Genomic DNA, 6,255 nt, shown 5'->3' with positions numbered 1-6,255 from the left:
AGAGGTAAAATGTGTTAAATGCTTCACAAACTGTAAAGAACAGTATAAGTGTTAGCTAGTATTATTATTATGTCATCCAGGAGAGGAGGCATTTAAAACAAACTGTTGTTGACTGCTTAATACATGCTAGTTGACTGACTGAGACATAGGATTGGAAAAGGAGGTGGGCAGGTCATGTAGGAAGGTAATCTAATATCATTTGCACTGATAAAATCCTATCAGTTTCTGATGCTGAACCATTAAATACAAAATAGTGGCAGGATTGGAGAACAAACAGATTAAGGCAGAGGTCACAGCTCCACTTGGCTCTACTGGTTTTTTCCAAGTTGACTCACAAGGGAACCAAGGTTGCTAGGGGGGTTGAAAAGAGCCAAGTCAGCCCAGCTCTGCACAGCTCATTTGTAAGAAGACTCAATTCTCTTAGCCCTAATCCTAGGCTATAGTTTAGGGTTATTAGCAGCCTCAACCTGTCATGCAGTCAGCAGGAACCAAGAGAGGCCCTCAGGCTAAGGTTATCTGTTGTTCATGTGGTTGTTTTGGGATGAACTCCTCTTACTGGATTGGTAGCTTGAGGCTAGTGTTCCCATTGTACTATACTGCATGAGTCAGAAGGCATAGGAAATTTGAGTCCTGTCAGAAATAATACAGAACAGATTACACAGGAGCATGAATCTTGTAAAGGGTATCTCAACCCAACTTTAGTCTCTAAGAAATGGACTATAACAGGGCATGAGAGATGAGCTGGAAATTTTCCATGTGATGGTATCTGAGCTCAGGTAATGTAAGGACAAAGAAGCAGCAAAGACTTTGAAAATGAGAACTGGACCTTCGGGTAGGAAAGATCTGGAAGCAGACACTCTGATATACTCTGGTTGCAATCAGTTACTTGTACTTGTACTTGTGTCCTTATATCAGGGACCAGGATTAAGCTGTTTTAAGCTGCAATGGTCAAGGGCAATTGGAAGTGGTAAGCAAATTGAAATGATCACAAAAAATATATTACTTTTCCTCATTCTCCTTTTGAAAAGCCAGCGATTTGGTTTCTCAGAGAACTTACTGTTTTCCATTTGCATCTATGACCTTTGGACCATCAGCCTACTCAGCTATATTTCAAAATGACATATAGAGCACCGGAATCATTTTTCAAGAAAAATAATTTAAGATGAAATGAAATTTCATAACAAAGAGACTACAAGGCTGTCAGAGCCCAAATACTCAAGGCAGGAAAGCTCACAGCATTTCTGCATCTCTTTACTACTCTTAGGGGCAAACGGTAACAATCCAGCTTTTCCCAGGCTACTTTCTGAGGCTTTCTCCACAAGACTTTAGTAAAGCGAGTCTTACCCTTAGTCAGTTAAGGCAAGGATCTTGGTTCTCGTTCCAGGTTTAGCACACACTAAGTAAGCTGTTTGAGCCTCTGAAATTTACTTTTCTCTTCTCTGTAGTGGTTTCCCCAGTCCTCATAGATGGAAGCCCATACTTAGTCCCCATAGCTTTCTCAGGGATGTGATAAGAATGAATGAAACATTATGTGATGCCGTTTGATCATTTTGGAATTAAACCACTATTTTAGGAACAGCCCATTTGTGTTATGAACCTGTTTTGGAAGTCTGGTGAAGCCTATGGACCTATTTTCAGAATAATGTTTTTAAATGACCAAAATAAAATATAGAGGATTATAATGGGAACAAATTATATTGAAATAGTTATCAAAATATTTTGAAAAGCAAGTTCATGGAAGCCAGGTTAAGAACTCTCAAACAATTGGAATTCAAGATATTCTGTGATTGATTAGCCCAGTTCGTTAGAGTATTGAACTAATGAAGATATGCAAATGACTGTAGGGATTGGATCCCTGTGTGGACCCTTTAACTTCACTTTGGTCTACAACCAAAGTCTACATCAAACCTTTGCTGGCCAACCTACCACAAATAAAAGGGGATGGATGAGAGAACAGGACATGGGTAGATTTATGGAAATGATTCAAGGACACTGGCAAAGCCATAGACTTCCAAAAGGGGTCCATGACACAAAAGGACTTTCCTCAGTCTAGACAGTTAACAAAATGGTAACTCAAGCTTAGACTTGTAGCATTTGCTGATTTCCAAGGTGCAAATGCTCACATTAAAAATTTAACAATCAGCTTTCATGAAGTAACAGAATCTGGATCTAGCATGCTTTTGATTAGCTGTCTGGAAATTTGCAGGGGATTGGTTGTAGATGGTCAAGCTTTTAGGATAGTTAAGGACTGACCTGTTGAGTGCTGGAACTTTTCAATTTTAATTAATTTTTGCTGTTGCTTTTACTGGAGATCTTTCCAGAATGTCATTACATGCTCAAAGTCATAACACCGCTATCAAAAACTGTAAATTGTAAGCCTTCATCTTTGGAGGAAGTTTCCACAATGATTTCCCTGCCTATACTGATGCATAAGTATGCCTACACCAATATATATGAAAAACTAAGTCTCAGTGAATGGCAAAGCCACATGTGCTTGTCTCTGTGATGAACTGGTTTTTGTAGATCCAATTATACAAAGAAAGGAGTTGAAGTGAACTGGTCATATAAGTGGCTAAATATGCCCATGAGGTAGAAAGCCTTTCAGAACTTCAGCAGACTGGTGAGAGATGTTCTCAAGATAGGCAGTGCCCCTACAAAGCTAAGATACCACTGCCACTTTTTTCAGAGTCATGCTCCCACTCCCTCTTAGCTCTCCACCCATGTATATGGGATCCAGCATGTCTAGATTTAAAGGGACATCTCACTGACCTATCTTGTTCCCAAGGAATAATATTTTCATCAATAACCAGCATGCAAATATCTAGTATTGATATAGGCAATCAATTGTTTATAAGCAGAAAATAAGAGCATCATCGTAGAAGTTGGCATACTGGGAAATCTCATTGGGAAGTGGGGGGACACCAAAGAATCAACAGGTAGAAAATCATAGGGCCATTTGGCAAAGGGACCAGCAGGCCTACAAGCCTCAATGATCCCTGAGAAAAGCCATACATGAGCATATAACCCAGGGTTTGATCCTGGTTCATTACATAAGATTCTACTCATTGGTATAGAAAATGATTACTTGATACCACCAGCCTGTGTGATGGGTAGAGTTGGTAAAAGTCGGGACAGGAAAGACCTCACTTCTGTCTTTGAGAGAGAGCACACACTTCCAGGTTCTCTGCAGAGAGCCAACCCTGGAGAGAGAGAAAAGACTTTAGGAAATATCAGACATGGGGAGCATCTGGCTCCTCAACAAGTCACTCACTGATATATCTAGCTTATCTCCCTAGAGACTTAAGGGAATTTCCCCTTAGGAGAGATTGGTTGAGCTGTCTCACACCCAAAGAGAGAACTCATTCACTTTGTGTACTATCTAGTATACAGTATTTAATCTGGGGAACTTCTCTAATTTCTTTTTGCTCTAGGCTTGAATGACTTTATTCGATATTCACTGTCTGTGTAAATCTTTTGTGTAACTAATGGAGGGAAGGGAAAGTAAGAAGCTTGGGGCTCTCTTTCTCCTTTAAGAGACAGTGATTAGGAAAGAGGCTTGAAACCAAAAATTCATTTACCCTAGACTAACACTATTTAGAGGGACAAATAAATATAATTCCATTCTGGTACTCCCTTTCTGAGGAGAGCAGAGTGGCCAGCTTCATGGTCTCAGCTCCAGGCAGAAATCCAAGTCTCCCTTGGAAATGGATAAACAAGAATTCAGAGACAAATATTCGTGCCTTCCTGTGAGTCTAGTCAGACAAACTTACGTGAACATACACATTACCTGGTGACAAACACATTACATTATACAAGTAACAAATACTTTATAAACAGATAGTATGATAATTGAGCCATTAAAATATTTTTAAAAAATGTTTAAGTTTTGGTGCCCAAAGAGAAAAGCTTCAGTTACCCAGGTACCCTGTGCTCTGATGACTTTTGATATTGTACTGTCATATATATATATATAATACGTATGTATGTATGTATGTATATATGTATATATATATCTATGATATATGTATATATATCTATGATACATATAGATATATGTAGATATAGATATGTATAGAGACTGTGGCATAGTGTTTAGCATGCTGAGATTGAAATCAGGAAAATATGAGTTCAAATCCTTCTTCTGTCACTAAACAGCTCTGTGACCCATGGCAAGTTATTTTTAATCTCTTTGTGCCTCATACAGCTCTCTAGGATTTATCTGTTAAGTGACAGATGGGCTGCTATCTGTGGCACAGAGAGAATTCCTACATTTGAAGTTCCTTGCATAGATAAAATCACAGATCCTTTGCATTTTCACATATTAGAATAGTAGAGGTAACACAGATAGTGATAGTTCAGTATCCCTAAAGTTAGGAAAACAGGGATTCAATTCTGCTTTGGACCTGGACATTCATCAATACATGTATCAAGTAACTGCTTAGGACTAGAACTTACCCAATGAGTTACAAGAAGGATGCCGTGTGAGAATGTGCAGGGTGAGAAGGAGGAAAGAAATTAGCATTGATCAATGTGCTAGACATTCTGGGCACTGCTTTAAAAATATCTCATTAGATCTTCACAACAACCCTTGGGAGGTAGGTATTATTACTCACCTTATTTTACTGTGGAGGGAAGTAAGGCAAACAAAGGTTAAGTAACTTATCCAGGATCATTAGTATCCTCTGATGCTGGGTTTGAACTCACGTATTCCTAACTTCAGACCCAGGTATCTATCCACAGTACCATCTAGCTGCCTGTCTTCCATACTTACAAGAATCACAGGTCCTTCTCCTATTCATACATTTTATCATATCATATTATATTATAATGTTATGCTATATTATATTGTTTTCTAGTCTATTGTATTGTATTATATCACATTATATCGTATTATACTATTTTGTATTGTTTTATACTGTATTGTGTTGTATAATACTGTATACTGTATATTGTTCTGTATTTATTGTATTGTATTATATCATATCATATATTACATTACATTATATTGTATTGTATTATATCATATATTACATTACACTATATTATGTTGTTATGTTATGTCATATTATAATATATTGTATTATATTATGTCATGTCATGTCATATTGTCATATATCATATTACCATCATGTCATATTATATTTTGTTTTAAACTGTACTATATTATATTATGTTATATTGCATTATACTGTACTATACTATATTATTTTATATTATATAACAATTATTAGTTATCTGTCAATAGACATCCTAGACACATAAACCTTAACAGAAAGTAGAGACAAGTTGCATTATAGATGAGCAAGAGGACAAGTTTTCATTCACATAATACCTTCATCCCATGAAAGACATTGAGCATGTTATAGGAAGCTTTCTACACCAACAAAGGCCACTTTATAATGAAAGTAAGAGGTCAAATAAAAATGGAAAAGAAAGATAATCTCAGAACCTACAAGAAAGGACCCAACAACCAACAAAGCTTGTCCTCAAAATTCTGGACAGAAACATATTCAGCTATGACCTTTACTGTGTTTGGGGCTCCCTGTGCTTTGCTTGCTAAGCTCATGAGTCTGAAGGGTCAAATTAAAAACAATCTAGTTCTTTAAATCTGCAGAGTACACAGCACCTCTGACATAAAGATGTTGCTCTGTAATAATCAGACCTGAAACATTAACCTATTGTGAGAAGGTTGAAACCATTCCCAGTTTTCAAATGCAAATTTCAATACACCACTAGACTTCAGAAGTGTAAAGAGACTTGGAAGCTGGATCATATGATCCCGTTGTCCTAAAAGGCAGGATTTAGATTCTCTGGCTTAGTGAGCACAGCACTGAATGCCACTGAGACCATCAGAAGATGCCACATATGAACATCTTATTTACTTAATGAATTCTTTGCCTTATAGGGTATTGTTGTCTTTAAAAACTCTCTTGAGCTAAAATATTTCCTTTTGGGAGACTAAATCCTAATTAGAATCATTTGTGCTTTGAATATGAAGACTTGTTCTACTCTTTACTGCTTAACTTTTCTTGGGGTGTATGGGGTGTTCAGGAGGGATGAGCACTTCTGGTGTGAGGGCTACCAGCCCTTCTCAGGGCTGCTCATCCACTTTTGGTGTCTACCTGGCATTCAGCTTTCACCAGTGGCTTCAAGAAGCTGTAGTACGTGCAGTGGCTACACCCCAATAAACTGTCTTGGTTTAAGATTAACCCAAGTTGAGGGTAACCAATATCTACCCAAAGCATGTCAAAACTT

Source organism: Notamacropus eugenii, chromosome 7 (assembly GCF_028372415.1).
Source record: "Notamacropus eugenii isolate mMacEug1 chromosome 7, mMacEug1.pri_v2, whole genome shotgun sequence".
NCBI lineage: Eukaryota > Metazoa > Chordata > Mammalia > Diprotodontia > Macropodidae > Notamacropus > Notamacropus eugenii.
The sequence above is the reverse complement of the archived record's forward strand: the minus strand, read 5'-3'. Positions refer to the sequence as shown.